This window comes from Mauremys reevesii, linkage group 24 (genome assembly GCF_016161935.1).
Source record: "Mauremys reevesii isolate NIE-2019 linkage group 24, ASM1616193v1, whole genome shotgun sequence".
NCBI lineage: Eukaryota > Metazoa > Chordata > Testudines > Geoemydidae > Mauremys > Mauremys reevesii.
In genome coordinates, this window is record NC_052646.1 from 10,378,996 (window position 1) to 10,405,133 (window position 26,138).

The window sequence follows — 26,138 nt, forward strand, 5'->3', positions numbered from 1 at the left end:
AGAGTTCTGAAGGAACTCAAATGTGAAATTGCAAAGCTATTAACTGTGGTTTGTAACCTATCATTTAAATCAGCTTTTGTACCAAATGACTGGAGGATAGCTAACGTGACATCAGTTTTTAAAAAGGGTTCCAGTGGTGATCCTGTCAATTACACACCAGTAAGCCTGACTTTAGTACTGGGCAAACTGGTTGAAACTATAATAAAGAAAAGAATTGTCAGACACATAGATGAACATAATTTGTTGGGGGGGGGGGGAGAAGAGTAAACATGGTTTTTGTAAAGGGAAATCATGCCTCATCAATCTACTAGAATTCTCTGAGGGGGTCAACAAGCACATGGACAAGGGTGATCCAGTGGATATACTGTACTTAGATTTTCAGAAAGCCGTTGACAAGGTCCCTCACCAAAGACTCTTAAGCAAAGTAACCTGTCATGGGATAAGCAGGAAGGTCCTGTCATGGATCAGTAACTGGTTAAAAGGCAGGAAACAAAGGGAAGGAATAAATGGTCAGTTTTCAGAATGGAGAGGGGTAAATAGTGGTGTCCCCCAGGGATCTGTACTGGCACCAGTACTATTTAACATATTCATAAATGATCTGGAAAAGGGGGTAAACAGTGAATAGGCAAAATTTGCAGATAATACAAAACTAGTCAAGATAGTTCAGTCCAAAGCAGACTGAGAAGAGCTACAAGGATCTCACAAAACTGGGCAACTGGGCAACAAAATTGCAGATGAAATTCAATGTTGATAAATGCAAAGTAATGCACATTGGAAAACATAATCCCAGCAACACACATAAAATCATTGGCTCTAAACTATCTGTTACCACTCAAGAGACATCTTGGAGTCATTGTGGATAGTTCTCTGAAAACATCCACTCAATGTGCAGTGGCAGTCAAAAATGCTAACAATATTAGGAACCTTTAGGAAAGGGATAGATAATACAACAGAAAATATAATGCCTCTTTATAAATCCATGGTACGCCCACATCTTGAATACTGTGGGCTCATCTGATCGCTCCATCTCAAAAAATATGTACTAGAAATGGAAAAGGTACAAAAAAGGGCAACAAAAAAGGAGCATGGAACAGCTTCTGTATAAGGAGAGATTAAAAAGCATAAGAATGGCCATACTGGGTCAGACCAAAGGTCCATCTAGCCCAGTATCCTGTTTCTCAACAGTGGCCAATGGCAGGTGCCCCAGAAGGAATGAACAGAACTGGTAATTATCAAGTGATCCAACCCGTCACTCATTCCCAGTTTCTGGCAATCAGAGGCTAGGGACACCATCACTGCCTATACTGGCTAATAGCTTTTGATGGGCTGACAAAGGAGGTGCGGTAGTAATCATGAACAGGTCGGATTATGAACAGGAGGTTGCCAGGCAACTCTCCAACACCGCATTCTGCATGCCACTATCCTCCGATCCCACTGAGGAGTACCAAAAGAAACTACACCATCTGCTCAAGAAACTCCCTGCTACAGCACGGTAACAAATCTACAGACACACGCCTAGAGCCCCGACCAGGGGTATTCTATCTGCTACCCAAGCTCCATAAACCTGGAAATCCTGGACGCCCCATCATCTCAGGCATTGGCACTCTTAGACTTTGGCTACACTGGCGCTTTACAGCGCTGCAACTTTCTCGCTCAGGGGTGTGAAAAAACCCCCTCCTGAGCACAGCAAGATACAGCGCTGTGAAGCGCCAGTGTAAACACTGCCCCAGTGCTGGGAGCACGGCTCCCGGTGCTGTAAGCTAATCCCCACGGGGAGGTGGAGGACCTGCAGTGCTGGGAGAGCTCTCTCCCAGCGCTGGCGCCGCGACCACACTCGCACTTCAATGCGCTCCCGCGGCAGTGCTGTACGGCTGCAAGAATAGCCATACCCTTACAGAAGGATTATCTGGCTATTTGGACTCTCTCCTCAGACCCTATGCTACCAGAACTCCTAGCTGTCTTCGAGACACCACCAACTTCCTGAGGAAACTACAATGCATTGGTGATCTTCCTGAAAACACCATCCTGGCCACCATGGATGTAGAAGCTTTTTACACCAATATTCCACATGAGGATGGACTACAAGCTGTCAGGAACAGTATATCTCTGATGAGGCCACAGCACATCTGGTGGCTGAGCTTTGAGACTCACCCACAACCATTTCAGATTTGGGGACAACTTTTACCTTGAAGTCAGCAGCACTACTATGGGTACCCGTATGGCCCCACGGAATGCCAACGTTTTTACGGCTGACTTAGAAAAACACTTCCTCAGTTCCACCCTATACCAGAAACCTACTGACCGCTATACTTACCTAGATGCATCCAGCTTCCATCCAGGACACATCACATGATCCATTGTCTACAGCCAAGCAGTAAGATACAACCACATTTGCTCCAATCCCTCAGACAGACACAAACACCTACAAGATCTCTATCAAGCATTCTTAAAACTACAATACCCACCTGGGGAAGTGAGAAAACAGATTGACAGAGTGAGACAGGTTCTACAGGACAGGCCCAACAAGGAAAATAATAGAACACCACTGGCCATCACATACAGCCCCCAGCTAAAACCTCTCCAGCACATCAATGATCTACAATCTATCCTGGAAAACAATCCCCCACTCTCACAGACCTTTGGAGGCAGGTCAGTCCTCGCTTACAGACAGCCCCACAACCTGAAGCAAATACTCACCAGCAACTACACGCCACATCACAGAAACACTAACCCAGGAACCAATCCCTATAACAAACCCTGTTGCCTTCTCTGTCCCCATATCTACTCTAGTGACACCATCATAGGACCCAACCACACCATCAGGGGCTCATTCACCCGCACATCTACTAATATGATATAGCCATCATGTGCCAGCAATGCCCCTCTGCCATGTACATTGGCCAAACCAGACAGTCCCTAAATAAAAGGATAAATGGATACAAATCAGACATCAGGAATGTTAACATACAAAAGCAAGTAGGAGAACACTTCAATCTCCCTGAACATTCAATACAGGTCTCTTGCAACTTACGCGTATTTAACATGTGCAATTTCAACTTTACGTGTACTGCTGGAGTGGGGGCGTGACCTCAAGATGGGGGGGCATGGCCTCAAGATTTAAAGGTCCTGGGGCACCAGCTGTGGCTGGGAGTCCCAGGGCCTTTAAATCACCCAGGGGGCTCCCAGCTGCAGAGGTGGCTGGTAGCCCCTGGGGCGAACTAAAGGGCCCGAGGATCCAGCCACCGTGGAGATCCGGGCCCTTTAAATGCCAGCCCCAGCCCGGCTGCCAAAGCTGCAGGTAGGATTTAAAGGGCTCCTCTGGGCTCCCCACCGTGGCAGGAAGCCCGGCGGAGCCCTTTAGACCCCGCCCACAGCTCCAGCAGCCGGGCCCGGGGCGGGGGAGCCCTTTAAACCCTGCCTGCAGCTCCGGCAGCTGGGCCGGGGGGCATTTAAAGGGCAGCAGGGAGCCCGGTGGAGTCCTTTAAATGCCACCCCCCGTGCCCAGCCGCCGGAGCTGCGGGCGGGGTTTAAAGGGCTTGGGGATATATTTTGGCTATACGCGGTTTTTGCTTTACACGATAACCGCGGAACGGAACCCCCGCCTAAGATAAGACTTGCCTGTAACAGATTTAAAAGTAGCCATCCTTCAACAAAAAAACTTCAAAAACAGATTTCAAAGAGAAACTGCTGAGCTACAATTCATTTGCAAACTTAACACCATCAATTTGAGTTTGAATAGGGACTGGGAGTGGCTGGCTCACTACAAAAGCAATTTTCCCTCTCTTGGGATTGACACCTCATCAATTATTGGGAGTGGACCACATCCACCCTGACTGAATTGGCCTTCAACAGATTCTCCACTTGTAAGGTAACTCCCTTCTCTTCATGTGCCAATATATATTTATTCCTCTATCTGTAATTTTCACTCCAAGCATCTGAAGAAGTGGGGGTTTTACCCATGAAAGCTTATGCCCAAATAAATCTGTTAGTCTTTAAGGTGCCACCGGACTCCTTGTTGTTTTGAGGGACCTGTCCTCCATTAACTTATCTAGTTCTTTTTTGAACCCTGTTATAGTCTTGGCCTTCACAACATCCTCTGGCAGAGTTTCACAGGTTGACTGTGCATTGTGTGAAGAAATACTTCCTTTTGTTTGTTTTAAACCTGCTACCTATTAATTTCATTTGGTGACCCCTAGTCCTTGTGTTATGAGGAGTAAATAAGACTGCCTCATTTACTTTTGCTACACTAGTCATGATTTTATAGACCTCTATCATATCCCCCTTTAGTCATCTCTTCTTCAAGCCAAAAAGTCCCAGTCTTTTTAATCTCTCCTCATACAGAAGCTGCTCCATACCCCTAATCATTTTTGTTGCCCTTCTTTATACCTTTTCCATTTCTAGTATATCTTTTTTGAGATGGAGCGATCAGATGAGCCCACAGTATTCAAGATGTGGGCGTACCATGGATTTATAAAGAGGCAATATGCTATCTCTTTCCTAAAGGTTCCTAACATTGTTAGCTTTTTTGACTGCCACTGCACATTGAGTGGCTGTTTCAGAGAACTATCCACAATGACTCCAAGATTTCTTTCTTGAGTGGTAACAGCTAATTTAGACCCCATCATTTTGTGTGTATAGCTAGGATTGTTTTCCAATGTGCATTACTTTGCATTTACTTTCCTACATAAGTTTTGAAACCTTAATACCGGTAAATAAAATTCATGTAAAATATTTGCTTAATATCATTGTCCTTAAAACGTCACACCAATCACCCACATATAAATTTAAAAGTATTACCTTTTGGAAAATGATAAGCAAGCAAACAGATACAGACTAACACGGCTGCTACTCTGAAGCTTAATTTGTATATCTCAATTCTCATTAAAAAGTTATGATGTCTAAAGTAGTTGAGTTTCCCCTCAAGCATTCTTCCAAAACGTGGAATAACTAACAAATTAAATGAAAGAAATGTTTTGGCACTAGCTTACCCAAAAAAAAAGCTTTTAAAGTGATAATTGGAAAGAAAATATTACAATACACAAGAAACCCATGTTGGTCAATCAGCTCTGACGCACCTGAAGTTGTATTTCCAGTAAATAAACCCTTTCCCAATGGGTTTTCTTTTCCTATTAAGTTACTCAGTAATTAGAAATAAAGTCTTAAACGTAAGCTATATATTCAATGCATTTGATATTTCTCCAGCACAGATGAAAACACACTCCAGTTGAAGGTACTATCGCTGTCAAGATTCAAAACATAAAAACAAATTTAAAAATTGAACTTGCATTTACAAATGACGGATCTAAAAGCCTGGTTTAGCCTCTGGAACCTGTTCAGTTTTATAATGTAATACAGAAATCCTAAGTATGTATCTACAGTGACCCAACTGGATGATTCTTAACTGTGTCTTAACGAAAACATGACACTATACATCTTAAATGTTATTAAGAAAGTCTGCCCTCTAAACAATGTTATTTTCAAGGCCACACTCAAATATTAAGGAGGTTAGTAAAGAGACCTGTTCTAAGGCTGTAACAACCTGGCAGGATTAAAAACACTGCAGGAATTGTAAAAAAAAAGTCCCAGGGGTCCATAAACTAATTGAAACGTTTGTATTTTCTGATTGAGAAGCAGAGCTATGTACAGTGCCTTCCTCTGGTTTCTATCAAGAGCAACTGAAATGTCTGACTGACTGTTACAATGAAAATAAAACTGATCAGCTTTGTGAGAGAGTTAAGGAGATCAGCACTCAACAGGTCTCTCCTCCCAGAAACTGCTCTCTCCTGGCTCTCAGCTGGGTGACAAGCAGCCACATGAAGTGCTTTGAGAGTCACCTGGTCCCGGGGCTGCTTGTACTGCTGCTGGGGCGCTAATGGGCACACAGGCTCTTAGGCACCCAGCTGCAGGGGGCATTGGGAACCTCATTAGACTCGCTCTGTGCAGGGGTGCAGAGCAATGCAGACAGTTCTCCGGCTCTGGGACACGGAGCAGCAGCAGCCCACACAGCCGGGATTCCCCTGGGCCCAGGGAGGAACTGTTGATCCAACATCCTGGAGGACAGCCCTGTCAGCCAACAGCAACTTCTTACTCAGACCCCAGCTAAGGGCTGCGGATTCCTCTGAGCGCAGAGCAAGAGTTCGTTTTCCTGTTTGCGCTCTACTGTGGTAGGAAACGGAGGGGGAGAAGCCCCCTGCCCGCCCTCCCTAAATGGTGCCCCTGGCTGTTCCAACCTATGGGGGTGTGGAAAACGACTACACTGGCAACAGATCAGCAGAGAGTGGGGGGGAATGGGGCGTTCAGGTAGGGAAAGCTAGTACCCTAAAGGGATTCACTTCAAACCTACTTGTTACCATAGGTGCTAGAACTAGAGGTGCTGCCGCATGCTCTGGCTTGCAGTGGTTTCCATCATATACAGGGTTCACAGTTTGTTCAATAGCTCTCAGCACCCCCCCCATGTAAAACCTGTTCCAGCACCTCTGTTACCATTTGGATACTAACGACATGAAGCCATGTTTACACAGGGACAGAAAAGTTAAGGCACATCACCTTCAGATGTGAAGTCAAAGCACATAAGTTAAAATTGATTTACATCCTTGTGGCAGAGGGGTTTGTGTGTCTCATCCTGAAGTTAAGTGGCCTAGGAGGAGAATTTAAGTTATGGCAAACTAAGGCCAGTTAACTCCTGCTTTCTCTCCGGAGAAAATGTGCTTTAACTTAAGGCTTGTCCACATGGTGCTGCAGTGCCTAAATGATAGAGCACAGTAACATGTTACACTCTGTCTGCTGGCACTAACTAAATATGCTGTATAGTCCCATTTCAAAAAGGACTATGTTAATGCACGGTGGATGCCTTTTAGTTCACGCCAGCCAGGTTTACATGGGGCAGTCAGAACTCTACAGGTCAGCACAGGCTACAATTCATGGCCCCTGGTGCCAGGTAGACAAGCCCCACTCACACTGGCTTCACCCTTCAGTTGATTGCCCTTAACTTTCCAAGTGTCCAAGCCCTATGCAAGGCAGCCTCAGAAAAGCAGCTAAACATTCCCATTCCAACAGACATACCTGAAACCTTCCCACTGCTCCAACCCGCTAATCTCAGAAATGCATCAGGCTTGGCTTGGTTCACAGATGGAGAACTGTACAAATCTTACATCGGGGTGGGCAAACTTTCTGGCCTGAGGGCCACATTGGGGGTTCCAAAACTGTATGGAGGGCCGGGTAGGGAAGGCTGTGCCTCCCCAAACAGCCCGGCCCCCGCCCTCTATTCGACCACTCCCACTTTCCACCCCCTAGCTGCTCCCCTCAGAACCCCCGACCCATCCAACCCCTCCTGCTCCTTGTCCCCTGACCGCCCCCTCCCGGGACCCCCCACCTCAACCCCACTGGGACCCCACCCCCTATCCAACCCTCTTGCTCCCTGTCCCTTGACTGCCACAACCCCTATCCACAACCCCACCCCCTGAGAGGCTCCCCGGGACTCCCACGCCTTCCAACCGCCCCCTGCTCCCTTGACTGCCCCCCGATACCGCCTGCCCCATATCCAACTCCCTACCCCCTTACCATGCCACTTAGAGCACCAGGACTGGCAGCTGAGCCGCCCGGCCGGAGCCAGCCCCACCACCACACAGTCTAAAGCACCGGGGCAGGCCGGCAGCTCTCGCAGCCGCACTGCCCCCTGCTTGCAGCCCCATCGCCCAGAGCGCTGGCAGCACGGTGAGCTGAGGCTGCAGGGGAGGGGGGGACAGTAGGGGAGGGGCCGGGGGCTAGCTTCCCCAGCTGGGAGCTCAAGGGCCAGGCAGGACAGTCCTTCGCCCCAGGTACCATGAACATAAGCTGATATGCAAACTATGAGCAGAGATCACTTATCCACCATGAAAATCCAGCCACTGCTGGGGTGGAAGTGGCAGCTCTTGAGTTTATCATCATTGTGCAGGTCCAGAGAACACAATCGTTTACGACAGGAAGACAGAGATAACAGGAGATAAAACCACTACAGCAGAGCACACCATGGCTATGTTCACATTAGCAGTAACATTGCCCGCAGATGGTACCGTGGCCTAGTGCAGTGTTTTTCAAAGTACTGGGTATGTAAGGCACTGGGTCGCCTTGCTCAGCACCCAGGAACCCTAGCAGCTCTGGTCAGCACCGCCGACCAGGACGTTAAAAGTCCCATCGGTGGTGCTGCCCAGCTAAAGCAGGGTAGTGCCTACCTGTCATATGACACTGCGCTGCACCCAGGAAGTGGTCAGCAGCGGGTCCAGCTTCTAGACAGGGGGGCAACAGGACTCCAAGTGCTGCCATTGCCCCAAGCACCAGCTCCACACTGGTTCCTGGCCAATGGGAGCTGCGGGCAAGAGCCAGGCAGAGATGCTTGCATGCCTCTGCCTAGGAGCCGGACCTGCTGCTGGCCGCTTCCAGGGCACAGCACAATCCGCGGTGCCAGGACAGGCAGGAAGTCTGCCTTAGCACCCCAGCTGCGCCACTGACCGGGAGCCTCTGGAGGTAAATCCATGCCCCAACTCTGCACCCCTCCACCCCAGAACCCCTTCCTGCACCCTAAACTCCTCATCCCCAGCCCCACCCCATAGCCTGCACCCACGCCCAGACCCCCCACACCCCAACCCCCTGCCCGAGCTCTGAGCCCCTCCCACTCCCCAAACCCCTCATCCCCAGCTCTGTTAAGTTGTGGGCATCAACAATTTTCTTCAGCTGAGTCCCCAGAAAAAAAAGTTTGAAACCCACCAAGCTAGTGTAGAGGAGCCTCCAGTGTCTACCCCTGCCCACAGCAGGTCTTACTCCAGTCTACCCTGAGACATTGCATTGAGGGCAAAACTTACTGCCCTCACCAACACCCAGGCAGGCAAGGGGCATTCTCCCCTTCTCTCCGGGACTGTCTACACTGGGGGTAAGGAAAGGTCTCCCTCGCCTCTCTCCGGGTGCGGCCCAGATGTGCTTCTTACCCTTGCACCTGTGGAGAGACTCTCAGGGCTTGTCTACACTAGGTGGAGGTGCAGCCAGAGCAGGAATTACCGCAGTGGCTCCTGTCCCACCTGCAGCGCTTGCACCCCCTTAGCTATAGGGGGCACGGACAGCTGGGTCCCCCCGCCGCCCGCTCTTTGCAGCGGAGCTGCCCGCTAGGCGCCCTGCGGCCGCACGTGTCTCTCCGGCTGCGTGGCCCGGGGACGGGGCGGGGGCGCCGGAGCGGGACACTCACCCCGCGCGGCAGCTGCGCTCCTGGGCAGGGTCACAAAGCGCCGCGCGCCTCATCCGATCCGAATCTGCCGCGGAGCCGTTGCAGGCAGAGCCGGGCAGGCGCAGTAACAGCGGCCGAAGCGGCAGCCCGGCCCCTTCCCTCCCCCAGCTCAGCTACCAGCTGTGGCGGCTCCACGTGGGACGGAAGGGAAGGGGGCGGGGCGTCTGTGGTACTCGCGGGTGGGGGCACAGCACAGAGTGGGGAGAGTTTGGGGGACAGAGGAGGAGGGAGGGGGCACAGCACAGAGCAGGGGTACAGAGGAGGGAGGGGTACAGAGGAGGAGGGGGTGGCAGAGAATTTGGGGTACAGCATGGAACGTGCTGGGAGAGTTTGAGGTACAGAGGAGGAGGAGGAACATGGCACAGGCTCAGAATGTTTCACCTCTGGTGCTCAGAGCTGGTTGCTGCTGCTGCTGCTCTCAGTCTGTACTTGCTCCATGTCCCAGGCCTGTCAGCTGCTCCCAAGCATCTTCAAAGGGTCTGACCTAAAGCCCACTCACCATAATGTGTGTCTCAACTATTTCACTGATCAATTAAAAAGCCACAACCCCCCATCCATCACTTCACAGGCTAGAAAGGCCCATTCTGACCTCTAGTCAGATGACTTGCATAGCCCAGGCACAGAACCTGACCCAGGCCCATAGCATGTAGCTAAACAAGAGTGTATATTCTAGAAAGAAAGAATCCAGTTGTGGTTTAAAGAAAGTGATGGAGACTCTCCCATGTGTCTAAGTAACTGTTAAAAAATTGCACCTTGTTTCCAACTTGAACTTTGCTGACTTCAGCTCCTAACCAGTGCGCTTTGGTATGCCTGTTATAGGTTGGGTTAAACCTTGAAACTGATGAATGTGACAGCAGCTCTTCATTGTAGTTTGATTGTAAGGAACAGTTAAGCTCTTTTATGGAAGCAGCTGAAACAATAGCAGCCTCCACTGAAAACACAGATACGGGCAAGGCACATGTGGGTGGAAGGGGTTTGATTGGATAAGGTTTGGGGGAGGTGTGCATGTCTGTCTCCCTGTGAGAGAGGCCAGAGAAGCAGAGAGAAGGCAGCAAGGAAGCACCAACAACACAGAAGCATGGTGAGAGAGCTTTTGGGCTGAGTGCTGGCTAGAAGGGGGCTTGGAAATGTGAGCAAACACTATGGGCTAATCTACACTGGCAATGTTAGAAGTGCTGCCACGGCAGTGCTTTAACATGACTTGTGTAGTCACGGCACACGAGGAGCGGCTCCCAGGGCTGGTGCACTGTCTACACTGGCGCTTTACAGCGCTGTAACTTGCTGTGCTCAGGGGGCTGTTTTTTCACACCCCGAGTGAGAAAGTTGCAGCTCTGTGAATTGCCAGTGAAGACAAGCCCTTAGTTGCTATGTTCAAGGAAACAGAACTCTGTACATTCTTTATAAATGAACAGGATCGCATCAAAGATTTTTACTCCATTGTCAATTCCTGCCCCTCACTGAAACAACTGGCATCATCTTGGATCTCGGCTAATCTAACCGTGCTGGTCAAATAGGGGTGAGAGTACTTATAGACCAGGGGTCGGCAACCTTTCAGAAGCGGTGTGCTGAGTCTTCATTTATTCACTTTAATTTAAGGTTTCACGTGCCGGAAATACATTTTAATGGTTTTTAGAGGGTCTCTCTCTAAAGTCTATATATTATATAACTAAACTATTGTATTGTAAAATGAACAAGATTTTCAAAATGCTTAAGAAGCTTAATTTAAAATTAAATTAAAATGTTGATCTTACGCTGCCAGCCTGCTGCTGGTCTGGGGTTCTGTTCACCTAGGCCGGCAGCAGGCTGAGCGGGGCCTGTGGCCGAGACTCCAGACCAGCAGCCAGAACCCCCAACTGGCAGCAGGCTGTGTGGGGCTGGTGGTCGGGACCCCAGACCGGCAGTGGGCTGAGCTGCTCAGCCCACTGCCACTCAGGGTTTCAATCCGCAGGGTCCTGCCAGCCAGAATCCCGGCTGCTGGACCTGCTCAGCTCGCTGCCGGTCTGGGGTCCCGGCCCTGCCCACATACAGTGGGTACCTACCTTCTCCCTGGTTCTTGCCCATTCTCTTCCCCTCTCTCTGCACTGAGCTGAGTGTGGGAGTGGACTGAGCACAGGGCTGGGGATGAAGGAGCAGGCTGGGCGTTGGGGTGTAGGGTCTGGCCAGGAGCTAGAATGAGGGAGGGGGTTCAGAGTTGGGGCAGGAGATCTGGGTATGGAGCACTTACCTGGGCAGCTCCCATTTGGTGCAAGGGGTGCAGGTGGGAATGGGGGGGAGTGCAGGAGCTCTCATTTGGTTCTCAGGGTGGGGGTGGGGATGTGAGGGGTGCAAGAGTCAGGATGTGGGGGGTGCATGGGGTGTGGGGGGGCTGGGTCTGTGGAGTGTGTGCAAGAGTCAGGGCTGGGGGCATGTGAGGGGGGTGCAGATGTCAGGGCATGGGATGTGGGGCTGAGTATGTGTGGGGTGCCGGAGTCAGGGCTGGGGTCATGGGGTGGAGTCAAGCAGAGGGCTGGGTGTGTGTGAGGGGGTACAGGGCTCAGGGCCCGGGCCTGGGGTGTGTGCAGGGCTGCAGGGCTCAAGGCAGAGGGCTGGGTGTGTGTGTGGGGTCAGGGCAGAGGGCTGGGTGTGTGTGAAGGCGGGTCAGGGCAGAGGGCATGGGCTTGGGGGTGCAGGGCTCAGGGCAGAGGGTTGGGTGTGGGGGGGGGGGTCAGAGCAGAGGGCTGGGGGTGTGAGGGGGAGTCAGGGCAGAGAGCTGGATGTGTGGGGGGGGGTTCAGGGCAGAGGGCTGGGGGTGTGGGCTGGGGTCAGGTGCTCACAGCAGGGAGCTGGAGGGGATATGCCCCTATTCTACCCCCTCCCCCTTCCCCAAGGCCCTGCCCCTCTTTCTTCTCTGCTGGGAGCAGGGAGCTGACTCCACTCCTCCCCGACCCCCTCCCTCGCAAGCAAGGGCCATCAGCTGATCGGCCAGCAGGGAGGGAGGGACGGAAAGGAGGAGGAGGGGTTGGAACCCAGCACACTGTGGGAAGAGGGGGACCAAGCTTCTGCCCCCTGCCCCTTGCTCCCTGCCCCCGTGGGAGGAGGTGTGGGGGGCAGAGAAGAGTGAGCCGGGCTGGGCCGGATTTTTAATGGCACGCTGATGCCTGCCGGCACTGGCAGCAGCATGCCATTAAAAATCAGCTCATGTGCCGTCTTTGCCATAGGTTGCCGACCCCTGTTATAGACCACGATTAAATCACATCTTAACCTCTTTAGTAAGCTAAATATGCTGAGCTCCCTCTAGGCCAGTGGTTCTCAACTTATTTATCATTGTGGGTAGCAGGTTGAGAATCACTGCACCCCCCCTGTGCCGGTACCTCCCATAAGGTTTTACGGGAATATGACATAATTGAAATATGTTTTGTGCTGCCTGTGCCATGTAACATATCTCTGTAATGGTTATGGTCTGCTGTATCTATTCATCCTATTTGTACACATATATCATTTTGTACTTGAGGTTAAGAATATTGGCTGTATACTTGCTTGATTTCTAAGTAAGTTTTGTGAGGCATTTGGTCAGCTTCTTTAGGAAGGAGTTTGCAAGGTTAAGTACCTGATCAGGAAGCACTTGGGGAACAATGCATCTTGGAATGCTCCAACCCACATAAGAAGTCTTCCGGAGACATACAAGATACCATGTGGACAATGGCTTCTGCCTGTAAAGACTGTGAGTCATGCATGGACATGTGACTTGCCCAGGTGACTCCAGAACTCCATATTGGAGCTGGACTTTGCATAGGAGTCAGGGCCGGCTCCAGGCACCAGCTTATCAAGATTTGTGCATTTTATTTTATTTTGCTTGGTGACTTACTTTGTTCTGTCTGTTACTACTTGAAACCACTTAAATCCTACTTTTGGTATTTAATAAAATCACTTTTTACTTATTAATTAACTCAGAATATGTATTAATACCTGGGGGGGGGGAGCAAACAGCTGTGCATCTCTCTCTATCAGTGTTATAGAGGGTAAACAATTTATGAGTTTACCCTGTATAACCTTTATACAGGGTAAAATGGATTTATTTCGGTTTAGACCCCATTGGGAGTTGGGCATCTTAGTGTTAAAGACAAGCACACTTCGGTGAGCTGCTTTCAGATAAACCTGCAGCTTTGGGGCAAGTAATTCAGACCCTGGGTCTGTGCTGGAGCAGATGGGTGTGTCTGGCTCAGCAAGACAGGGTGCTGGAGTCCTGAGCTGGCAGGGAAAGCAGGAGCAGAGGTAGTCTTGGCACATCAGCTGGCAGCTTCCAGGGGTTTTCTGTGATCCAACCCGTCACCCTCCTGACCCCCCAATCCCCCTACAGACCCCTATGCCTAATGCTTTGGCCCACCCACAGACCCCTCCACAGAGCGGGGCCAGGAGCAGACCTCAGGCGTGAGGCCACAGGGCAGCCCCTACCCCCCTGACCCTGCCACCCAGCAGCCCTGATCCTGGACCTCGCTGGGTGGGGATCAGGCAGCAGGGGAGCCTGGACCCTGTCGAGCAGGGAAGTGCAGCCCTGAGCCCACACAGCAAGGCATTGCAGCCCTGAGCCCGGACAGCAAGGAGGGCAGAGCAGGGCAGCCCCGACCCTGGACTCTGCCATGTGGGGTGGGGCAGGGCAGCCAGGGCCCTGGACGGTGCTGCACCAGGCGGTGGGGCAGCCCATGGGCCCAGCAGCCTTTAGCACACAGCTAGGCTGCAGCTGTGTGCTAATTGGGCCATGTGTAGCCCACGAGTTGAGTACCATTGCTCTAGGCCCTAGTTCAGCTAGTATTTATGCACTTGCCTGACTTTGAGCAGAGGAATAAACCTATTGACTTCCCTAGTGCTGACATGCTTGGAGTTAGGCACTTTCTTAATACCTTACTGTACTGTGGAGTGTGATTCTAGCAGGGATTGCACCTAGATTCTCAGTCTTGCTCCACTTCCATCACGGGGCCCTGTCAACTTAAAAATCACTTAAACACACATCTCACCTGCTCTTTTTACAAGCATTATCAAAGGCCTTGATGCTGCAAGCAGTGGCACTCTTGTGAGTCTATGTCCCACTGACACAAGGATTGCTGGGGGAACAATGGTATTTGTTTTCTCCCCAGCTGGAAAAGCACAGCTCCAATGGATTCCACTGGTGTAAACCAGCAGAACTCCATTCCACTCCTTAGAGCTTGGACAGTTTATATCAGCTGTCTGGCTGTTTCCAGCTATGAGATGCCAAATGCTTGTAGTCTGGCACCAGTCCTCTCTCTTGAAGCCTTTGTTGCATGTAGAACTGGGCTGGGAACTGGAGGGCAAATCCTCATTCAGCCTTTCTCCAGAAAGCCTCCCTGCAGGGTTTCCCTGCAGTGCCTGCAGCAGAGCTCTGGGACCCCTGAGTGGGTTTGGCAACTTTCCCCCTCCCTGGAGTCTTCTCATGCTCAGGAAACATTGACTGCAACACAGCAAAGAGAAAACTCGCCAGAAATATTAGTCTGTGGGTACGTCTACACTACGGGACTATTCCAAATTTGCATAAACCGGTTTTGTAAAACAGATTTTATAAAATCGAGTGCGCGCGGCCACACTAAACACATTAAATCGGTGGTGTGCGTCCATGGTCCGAGGCTAGCGTCGATTTCTGGAGCGTTGCACTGTGGGTAGCTATCCCGTAGCTATCCCATAGTTCCCGCAGCCTCCCCCGCCCCTTGGCATTTCCGGGTTGAGATCCCAGTGCCTGATGGGGCAAAAATCATTTTCGCGGGTGGTTCTGGGTACAGCCTCACCCCTCCCTCCCTCCCTGACAGCGGCAGACAACCGTTTCGCGCCTTTTTTGCTTGGTGAACCGTGCAGACGCCATAGCACAGCAAGCATGGACCCTGCTCAGCTCCATACCGCAATCGTGGATGTTTTAAACACCTCGCGCGCACTCGTGCAGTATATGCTGAACCAGGACCTTCGAGCCGAGGCGAGTAAGAGGCGGATACGGCAGCGCGGCGATGACAGTGATGAGGACGTGGACACAGAATTATCTCAAACCGCGGGCCCCGGCGCTTTGGAGATCCTGATGGTAATGGGGCAGATTCTATCCATTGAACGCCGATTTTGGGCCCGGGAAACAAGCACTGACTGGTGGGACCGCATTGTGTTGCAGGTGTAGGACGATTCCCAGTGGCTGCGAAACTTTCGCATGCGTAAGGGCACTTTCATGGAACTTTGTGACTTGCTTGCCCCTGCCCTGAAACGCCATAATACCAAGATGAGAGCAGCCCTCACAGTAGAGAAGCGAGTGGCGATAGCCCTGTGGAAGCTTGCAACGCCAGACAGCTACCGGTCAGTCGGGAATCAATTTGGAGTTGGAAAATCTACTGTGGGGGCTGCTGTGATGCAAGTAGCCAAAGCAATCACTAAGCTGCTGCTACGAAAGGTTGTGACTCTGGGAAACGTGCAGGCCATAGTGGATGGCTTTGCTGCAATGGGATTCCCTAACTGTGGGGGGGCGATAGATGGAACCCATATCCCTATCTTGGCACCGCAGCACCAGGACACCCAGTACGTAAACCGGAAGGGGTACTTTTCAATGGTGCTGCAAGCACTGGTGGATCACAAGGGACGTTTCACCAACATCCACATGGGATGGCCAGGGAGGGTTCATGACGCTCGCGTATTCAGAAGCACTACTCTGTTTAAACGGCTGCAGCAAGGGACTTACTTCCCAGACCAGAAAATAACAGTTGGGGATGTTGAAATGCCTGTCGTTATCCTGGGGGACCCAGCCTACCCCTTGATGCCATGGCTCATGAAGCCATACACAGGCAGCCTGGACAGTGGTCAGGATCTGTTCAATTACAGGCTGAGCAAGTGCAGAATGGTGGTGGAATGTGCATTTGGCCGTTTAAAGGCGCGCTGGCGCACATTACTGACTCGCTCAGACCTCAGCCAAACCAATGTCCCCTATGTTATTGCTGCTTGCTGTATTCTCCACAATCTCTGTGAGAGTAAGGGGGAGACCTTTATGGCGGGGTGGGAGGCTGAGGCAAATCACCTGGCCGCTGATTACGCGCAGCCAGACACCAGGGAGATTAGAAGAGCACACCAGGAAGCGGTGCGCATCAGAGAAGCTTTGAAAACGAGCTTCATCAATGGCCAGGGTACAGTGTGACTGCTGTGTTTGTTGATGAACACCCAACCCACTTGATTGACTCAGTCCCTGTAAGCAACTCCCTCCCCTTCGAGTACAGCTTACTTATGCAACTAAAGCCACCCTCATTTAAAAAGCATGAATTCTGTATTGAGTCATTATACCAAGAGGGAGAGAAGTAAGGGTGTGCTTTGGGAGGAGGAAAGGAGGGATGGAGAAGGCCATTAAAAAAAAATTCAGAGTAACGGCATCCTTCTGGTTGGGCTGTCCACGGGGGTGGAGTGGGCGGGTGCACGGAGCCTCCCCCCACGCGTTCTTACACGTCTGGGTGAGGAGGCTAAGGAACATGGTGAGGGTGGTTATACAGGGGCTGCAGCGGCACTCTGTGATCCTGCTGCCGTTCCTGAAGCTCCACAAGACGCCGGAGCATGTCAGTTTGATCACGCAGCAGCCCCAGAGTTGCATCCCGCCACCGCTGATCTTCCTGCCGCCACCGCTGATTTTCCTGCCGGTCTTTCTGCCGCCACCTCTCATCTCGGTTGTCCCTCCTGTCCTCACGTTCATCCCTCCTGTCCTCACGTTCACTGGCCTCTTTCCTGTAATTTGAAACCACGTCCTTCCACTCATTCAGATGAGCTCTTTCATTGCGTGTAACTTCCATAATATCCGAGAACATCTCATCTCGCCTTCTTTTCCTCCGCCTTATCTGTGCTAGCCTTTGGGATGGAGGAGGGACTCTTGAAAACTTGCAGCTGCATGAGGGAGATAAATATTTAGAAAGATACATTTTACAGAACAATGGTTATAGTGTTTCACAGTGAACATCACTATTCACCTAGCACATGTGATTTCCCTACAAGGTCGCATTTTTCATCTTAATAGTGACCGCTTGCAGCTCTGGGTTTACAGATCTCACAGACACATCAGGTCCAGGCATCAGAATTCAGCTTGCATGCGGCCATGGTAAGCCACTGTCTCAGTGATTTACCCTCCCCAACACATGGCTAATACCACGCTAGCTCCTGCTAATCAACAACCTTCCCCTCCCCACCCACCGGTGACCAAACAGAAAAGATCATCGGCATTTCACTCCTCCTCCCCGCTTCGCTACGTGCAGGAAAGTGTTTTTAAGCTGCTGCATTCCACGAAACCAGTAGAAAATGGCCACCCCTTTCTTAAATTCCTGATTTTTAACCAGGTTATCCTGAACGATATCACTTTGCTGAGGATAACAGAACAAGATAAAGAGCGGATGCTTCTTGAATGCCAGCAGTCCCCGGGACCATACGCTGCGATGCTTTGCCACGCAATGATACCTGATTACTTGCTACATGCATGGCATGGTAAAGTGTCCTACCATGGTGGGCGGAACAAGGATGCCTTGCCCAGAAACCTTCTGCAAAGGCTTCTGGAGTACCTACAGGAGCGCTTCATCGAGATGTCCCTGGAGGATTTCCTCTCAATCCCGGACATGTTAACAAACTTTTCTAAGTAACTATACTGTCTGCGAATGCATCCCAAGTCCTCTGGGCAAATCAATCATTAAAAAAGGCTTGCTTAAAAAACACTGTTTGCTATTTGCAAACGTACACTCACCAGAGCTCCCTTCCAGGGCGTCATTCTCTGGAATACTTGCTTGTGAGGGCTGGGAGCAGGGTAATTCCGTCAGGGTGATAAAAAGCTCCTGGCTGCTGGGGGTCACGGAGTGCTGTGTGCTCTCTGCGAGGTCTTCCTCTTCTTCTTCCTCTTCATCTTCCCCGTCTGCATAATCCTCAGACATGGCAGAGATTACAACCCCCACCTCGGAATCCACGGTCAGGGGTGGGGTACTTGTGGCGCAGCCCCCTAAAATTGCATGCAGCTCATCATAGAAGCGGCATGTTTTTCGACCTGCCCCGGACCTTCCGTTTGCTTCTTTGGTTTTCTGGTAGGCTTGTCTGAGCTCCTTAACTTTCACTCTGCACTGCACGGAGTCCCTGCTGTGGCCTTTAGCCGTCATGGCCTTAGAAATTCTTTCAAATACTTTTTCATTTCGTCTTTTGGAACGCAGTTCTGTTAGCACTGAATCATCTCCCCATATAGCGATCAGATCCATTACCTCCCGAGCGGTCCATGCTGGGGCTCTTTTTCGATTCTCAGGAGACTGCATTGTTAACTGTGCTGATGAGCTGTGCGTGGTCACCTGTGCTGATGAGCTGTGCGTGGTCACCTGTGATGATGAGCTCTCCACGCTGTCGAAGCAGGAAATGAATTTCAAAAGTTCGCGGGGCTTTTCCTGTCTACCTGGCCAGTGCATCCGAGTTGAGAATGCTGTCCAGAGCGGTCAGTGGTGCACTGTGGGATAGCTCCCGGAGGCCAATACCGTCGATTGCGGCCACACTAACCCTATTCCGATATGTTAATACCGATATTAGCGCTACTCCTCTCGTCGGGCAGGAGTACAGAAACCGATTTAAAGAGCCATTAAAATCGATATAAGGTGCCTCCTAGTGTGGACGGTTGTGGCGTTAAATCGGTTTTACGCTCGTAAAACCGATTTAAACGCCTAGTGTAGACCAGGCCTCTGTTGCATTACTCAGTATTTGGTAGCTATTTCTCCAGGAGATACAGCCGTTAGCTCCCTGCAAGCTCTGTTCTGCCACTGCTCCTCGGTGCCATTTTACAGAGGAGGAATCAGAGACCCCCCAAAAGGAAAAGGACTTGCCTGGAGTCACCCAGTGGCTTGGTACAAATAGTCACCCCCAGAAATCCTAGCCCTGGCAGAGCCACTGCCTGATGCAGCCAGTGTGTTGTACTCTCAGCTGTAGCCCTCCTCCAGTGTCACGCTGTCTGAAGTTTCAGTGTGGTAGCCGTGTTAGTCTGTACCAGCAAAAACAATGAGGAGTCCTTGTGGCACCTTAGAGACTAACAAACTTATTTGGGCATAAGCTTTTGTGGGCTAAAACCCACTTCATCAGTGTTTACTTCAGGGCAGATTGTCAGAAAACAGGGCAGACACCTCAAGCTGGTGGTGTGTTCTGTAATTAGATTTCACCAAACCAGCAACAAATGTGAGTTCCTGGATCACTCTACCACCAGTCTTATCCAGGGCTGGCTCCATGTTTTCTGCCGCCCCAAGTCGGGGGGAAGGCACGGCAGCACAATCGCGCTGCTCCATTTCTTGGCGGCAATTTGGCGGCAGGTCCTTCGTTCCGACAGGGACTGAGGGACTTGCCACCAAAGACCTGGACGTGCCACCCCAGTAGCGACCGGAGTGCTGCCCCTTGATATTGGCCGCCCGAAGCACCTGCTTCCTTAGCTGGTGCCTGGAGCCGGCCCTGGTCTTACCACAGTCACAGACAGTCCCCTCAGACTCTCCGTCTATCTTTCCACCCAGACAAACTAGGCTTTGTGATAAAAGGTCACTCAAACCGAAAATCACACCACATCAGGTTACTCTCACTCCCAAGAAACCAGTCACTTCCCCAGATTAGTTGGTATCCTAGCTCTTACCAAAGACAAGACAACACAGGTAGCCGATTCTATAGTAAACTAAGTAAAGGTTTATTAGCTAAGAAAAGGAAATGAGAGTTACTGAAAGGTTAAAGCTGGTAAAACTATGCACAGATGAGTCACAGTTTGTAATTCCAAATGGTGGAAGTGATGTAAGAAGCTGCCAGTTTCCCAAAAGTCTATTCAGGGTACTCAGATTGTATCTGAGGATCTGGTACACTTCCCTGTAAGAGTCCACACAGTCCAGACCTTTTGTGGAGTCCATACGTATAGTTTCTCACAGAAAACAAGCTGACACTGTCACTACCCATGTGGGCTTTTCCTTTGTGAGGAGCGCATTGTGAGTCTTTGACCTCCAATCATCACACACAGTGACCACTTGCTTTGAAATTAGCACGTTAACAGAAAAGTTCTTCATTTGCATTCCACAAGGCTTCTTTCTCCTTTGATGGGCTATACACAATAGTAAATGTTTGCTACTACTTTATAATGGGATACAGATAAGTGAAACCAATGCAAGTAACATTCTATTAGTTTTCATGAAGTTTAAACATCAAATGCACTCATACATTTAACAATCACTTTGATCCATAGACAACTCATGTCTCCCCATACTGGGGGGAAGGGGGGACATGTAAAGGGGAGGACACGTGACCGCCCCATGTGTCTCCTCTGCCCAGGGACTCCCCCACCCATGCCAGCAAGCCAGCTAGCCGTGCCTGTCTCCTGCCCAGCAAAGCTTACCACAGGGTAACAATCTTTCTTTCTTTCTCCCTTACAAATGTAACTGAAGGAACATAAATTCACACCGTGTAGAGGTCAAGCATAGGAGTTTATTACGTACAGTGCTGGTGGAGTGTCACCTTGCTTATCAGGCTCAGAGACACTGTCAATCAATTGATTGCAATTGAATATATGGATTTTCCCTGGGCGAGGGAAAGTGACCGGGTAGGCAGTTCCACACCCCCGGATAGGTTTTGCAGCAAGACAAGATAGCACATTAGCCAATGGTTAACAGGTTACATAATGTCTCTGCCCATGGTCTCAAGTTAGCAAGTTAACATTTAATTAATACTTTGATAAAATGTTATTAGTATAAAAGATACATGTTGAATTCTGATTTGGGGTCCATAGGAATGAAACAACTCCTTTGATTGTCCATCAGGTACAGTCCTAGAGGTTAAAGCAAAGAAACAGTGAAAGTCTATGGCAATAAAGATTGTCTTCTTTATGTTTTAAGGCAGGCATTGGTCCCTGGGAAAGGGAGGTGGGAGGAGCATAGAGCCACTGGAGCCATTGTAAACCTGGCACTGCTGCCTGTCTCCCCCTGCCCGGGAGGAGCGCGGGCGACCCCCTGCCTGTCTCCCCCTGCCCGGGAGGAGCGCGGGCGATCCCCTGCCTGTCTCCCCCTGCCCGAGGTGAGTGCGGGCGATCAGGGGCGGCTCTAGGAATTTGGCCATCCCAAGCACGCCGGTCTCATGGCTCCGGGAGACCTCTTGCAGACGTGCCTGCGGAGGGTCCGCTGGTCCCGCGGCTCCGGTGGAGCAGAGGTCCACCGGAGCCGCGGGACCAGCGGACCCTCCGCAGTCATGCCTGCGGGAGGTCCACTGGAGCCATGGCAGCAGCGGACCCTCCGCAGGCACGTCTGCGGGAGGTCCACCGGAGCCGCGGGACGAGCGGACCCTCCGCAGTCATGCCTGCGGGAGGTCCACCGGAGCCGCAGCAGCAGCGGGCCCTCCGCAGGCATGACTGCGGAAGGTCTGCCGGAGCCGCCTGCCACCCTGCCAGCAAAATGCCACCCCAAGCACGCACTTGGTGCGCTGGGGTCTGGAGCCGGCCCTGTGGGCGATCCCCTGTTTGTCTCCCCCTGCCCGAGGGGAGCGCGGGAGATCCCCTACCTGTCTCCCCCTGCCTGAGAGAGACCAGAGATGTTGCTCCCCATGGAGGCAGAAGTCTTACATAAAAATACATCACAATATTTCTTTTGAACACTATGTCCAGTTTTCTCAGTCTATTTATAGGACTAATCCTGTAAAAAAAGGGGCCCCTAAAAATTATTTTTTAAAAAGTCATATCTTCAAAGACCAAGTGTGAAGGGGTCAGCTGTTATCTACCTTATTCATACCGTTTTCTTCTAGGAAAAAGGGTCGGGGAGCAGGAGTGGCTGTGTTGCTCCATAATTTCTCTCCATTAAATTTTTAAACTTTTATTGAAAGCAGCAAAGAGTCTTGTGGCACCTTATAGACTAACAGACGTTTTGGCGCATGAGCTTTCGTGGGTGAATACCCACTTCGTCGGATGCATGTAGTGGAAATTTCAAGGGGCAGGTATATATAAGCAAGCAAGAAGCAGGCTAGAGATAACGAGGTGAGTTCAATCAGGGGGGATGAGGCTCTCTTCTAGCAGCTGAGGTGTGAAAACCAAGAGAGGAGAAACTGGTTTTGTAGTTGGCAAGCTATTCACAGTCTTTGTTTAATCCTGAGCTGATGGTGTCAAATTTGCAAATGAACTGAAGCTCAGCAGTTTCTCTTTGAAGTCTGGTCCTGAAGTTTTTTTGCTGCAGGATGGCCACCTTAAGATCTGCTATTGTGTGGCCAGGAAGGTTGAAGTGTTCTCCTACAGGTTTTTGTATATTGCCATTCCTAATATCTGATTTGTGTCCATTTATCCTTTTCCGTAGAGACTGTCCAGTTTGGCTGATGTATATAGCAGAGGGGCATTGCTGGCATATGATGGCGTATATTACATTGGTGGACGTGCAGGTGAATGAACCGGTGATGGTGTGGCTGATCTTTGTAGTTTTGAGAATGCTTGATGGAGATTTTGTAGGTGTTGGTCTCTGTCTGAGGGGTTAGAGCAGATACGGTTGTACCTCAGTGCTTGGCTGTAGACAATGGATCGTGTGGTGTGCCCGGGATGGAAGCTGGAGGCATGAAGGTAGGCATAGTGGTCAGTAGGTTTTCAGTATAGGGTGGTGTTAATGTGACCATCACTTATTTGCACGGTGGTGTCTAGGAAGTGGACTTCCCGTGTACATTGGTCCAGGATGGGGTTGATGGTGGGGTGGAAGCTGTTGAAATCATGGTGGAATTTTTCCAGTCTCCTTCCCATGGGTCCAGATGATGAAGATGTCATCAATGTAGCATAGGTAGAGAAGGGGGAGGGATCGCTCAGTGGTTTGAGCATTGGCCTGCTAAACCCAGGGTTGAGAGCTCAATCCTTGAGGGGGCCACTTAAGGATCAGGGGCAAAAATCAGTACTTGGTCCTGCTAGTGAAGGCAGGGGGCTGGACTCAATGACCTTTCAAGGTCCCTTCCAGTTCTAGGAGACAGGATATCTCCATTATTTTATTTTATTTTATTTTTTTTAAGGGGCGTGAGTGGATGAGAGCTGAGGAACCATTGTTCCAGGTCAGCCATAAAAGTGTTGGCATATTGTGGGGCCATGCGGGTGCCCATAGCAGTGCCACTGATCTGGAGATATATATTGTCATCAAATTTGAAATAGTTGTGTGTGAGGATAAAGGCACAGAACTCAGCAACCAGTTGTGCTGTGGCATCATCAGGGATACTGTTCCTGACAGCTTGTATTCCATCAGTGTGTGGGATGTTTGTGTAGACAGCCTCTACATCCATGGTGGCTAGGATGGTGTTTTCTGGAAGGTCACCAATGCATTGTAGTTTCCTCAGAAAATCAGTGGTGTCACGGAGATAGCTGGGAGTGTTGGTGGCATAGGGTCTGAGTAGAGAGTCTACATATCCAGACAGTCCTTCAGTGAGAGTGCCAATGCCCGAGATGATGGGGCATCCAGGATTTCCGGGTTTGTGGATCTTGGGTAGTAGATAGAATAACCCTGGTTGGGGCTCTAAGGGTATGTTGATTTGTTCCGGTGTTAGTGTAGGGAGTGTCCTGAGTAGATGGTGCAGTTTCTTAGTGTATTCCTCAGTGGGATCTGAGGAAAGTGGCCTGTAGAATTTGATATTGGAGAGTTGTCTGGCGGCCTCCTTTTGGTAGTTAGACCTGTTCATGATGACAACAGCACCTCCTTTATCAGCCTCTTTGATTATAATGTCAGGGTGGTTTCTGAGGCTGTGGATGGCATTGCGTTCTGCACGACTTAGGTTATGAGGCAAGCGATGTTGTTTTTCCACAATTTCTGCCTGTGCACGTCGGCGGAAGCATTCTATGTATAGGTCCAGACTCTCATTTCAACCCTCAGGAGGAGTCCATGTGGAGTTCTTCTTCTTGTGCTGTTGGTGGGAGGGTAACTGTGTATCAGTGGGCTGTTCAGTGTTTTATTGTAAAACAACTCTTAAAATTATTATTTTTATATAAACACCATACTGAATATATTATAAATTGTAATATTGCTATTTCTTCAAAATTTACATGCCTGTAGAGTATTTTTATGGGGATTGTTTTTTACTGTGCACTTTAGACTAAAATCTTTGTTTAAGCTGTGTCAAGGATATGATGATTATGGATACTAAATAAACTTGGCATCCCTTTAGGCTTACATTATTTCATTTTAATCCTGTGATTAAAAAATTATTTCACTGCAAAATTTTTAAAAAGCACAACCCTCTCCTTACTGCATGTTAATTTTTGTTGAAACACATATATAAACATGTTTTAAATAACATTTCACTATAAAACAAGTATTTATATCTAAGTAAAAAATGATCAGTGTTGTTTATTCATGTTAGCAAAAGAATTAAGAAAAAAAGTCTGGGGGAGATAACTTTCTCTTATCACTACAAAAAATAGCACACAGCTGTTATAGCAGGGATCGGCAACCTTCAGCATGAGGCGCGCCAGGGTAAGAACTCTGACGGGCCGGGCCGGTTTGTTTACCTGCTGTGTCTGCAGGTTCGGCCGATCGCAGCTCCCACTGGCCGCGGTTTGCCATTCTAGGCCAAAGGGGGCTGCGAGAAGCTGCGGCCAGCACATCCCTCGGCCCATGCTGATTCCTACAGCCCCCATTGGCCTGGGATGGTGAACCGCGGCCAGTGGGAGCCGCGATTGGCTGAACCTGCGGACGTGGCAGGTAAACAAGCCAGCCTGGCCGGCCAGGGGGCTTACCCTGGCGAGTGCATGACAAAGGTTGCTGATCCCTGTTTTATAGCATCTGCTGTAAGTAAAGGCGTGTGTTTTTAACCCCTGCATATATGTATTTCAAAACCCTGCATTAATGTCCACGTATAACACATGCGCTCTCTCTCTCTCTCTCTCTCTTTTTTTTTTTTTAAACTAACAATAGTTTTAAGTAAGGCAAGACCAAAGTGTAAAAAAGAGGTCAGGAGAGAAACTTTCTCTTATCACTACAAAAAATATCACACGGCTTTTTTACAGAATCTGCTGTTAGTAAGGGCATTGGTTTTTAACCCAGGCTCTTACTCCTATAACAATGGTGATCTGGTTCAGTCTTTTATCTTCATACATTTAGAAGTATGTTGCAAAATTCTGCTTTCTTAGTGTCACATTTAGTTCCCGTATAGCTTTATTCCTATCATGTAGTTATTCATCTTTTGTCTTTTTAAACTTTTATTGTAAATTATGGGGATATTACATTCACACTTTACAAGAATATCCTAGAAACCAGTATTACAGACCTTCAATTAAAAGGTCTCCTTACAACTAAAGTCAACAGGTGCTAATTTCCAGTAAAACTTGAAGTAAATGGAATAAGGGGGCTTGATTTAACTTTCAATAAGTGGCTTTCTACCAATTTTAAAGGTAACAACTCCTGGTACAAAACTAAACGCTGTAAATAAAGAAATCTACATGCATGTTCCCTTTGATTCATGTTTGTTAAAACTTTCCTTAGTTTAGATTTAAATTTTTTTTAGAAAAAATAGCTTTCTTAACTCTTTTACATAAGCTAGTTTTTTCATGTTTTGTATCAATCTAAAGCCTTCTTTAACAGAACATAAGAACATAAGAACGGCTGTACTGGGGCAGACCAAAGGTCCATCTAGCCCAGTATCTGTCTACCAACAGTGGCCAATGCCAGGTGCCCCAGAGGGAATGAACCTAACAGGCAATGATCAAATGATCTCTCTCCTGCCATCCATCTCCATCCTCTGACGAACAGAGGCTAGGGACACCATTCCTTACCCATCTTGGCTAATAGCCATTTATGGACTTAACCACCATGAATTTATCCAGTTCTCTTTTAAACGCTGTTATAGTCCTAGCCTTCACAGCCTCCTCAGGTAAGGAGTTCCACAACACTTTACAACCAGTTTTTCCTTTACGCAATTG

At 49.6% G+C, this 26,138-nt stretch overlaps 1 protein-coding gene across 2 annotated transcripts in view; it reads right to left on the bottom strand.

Moving 5' to 3' along the window:
• LOC120390034 (zinc finger protein 628-like) overlaps positions 1-9,372 on the bottom strand; it is a 49,571-nt gene extending 40,199 nt beyond the window's left edge. Inside the window, exon 1 of one of the 2 annotated variants that reach the window (XM_039512257.1) lies at positions 9,215-9,372. The gene's annotated coding sequence lies outside the window, so the exon portion shown is untranslated. Of the gene's footprint in view, positions 1-8,960; positions 9,167-9,214 lie in introns of those variants that run through there. The other variant, XM_039512258.1, reaches the window with a different exon arrangement.
• Positions 9,373-26,138: the final 16,766 nt, after the last annotated feature.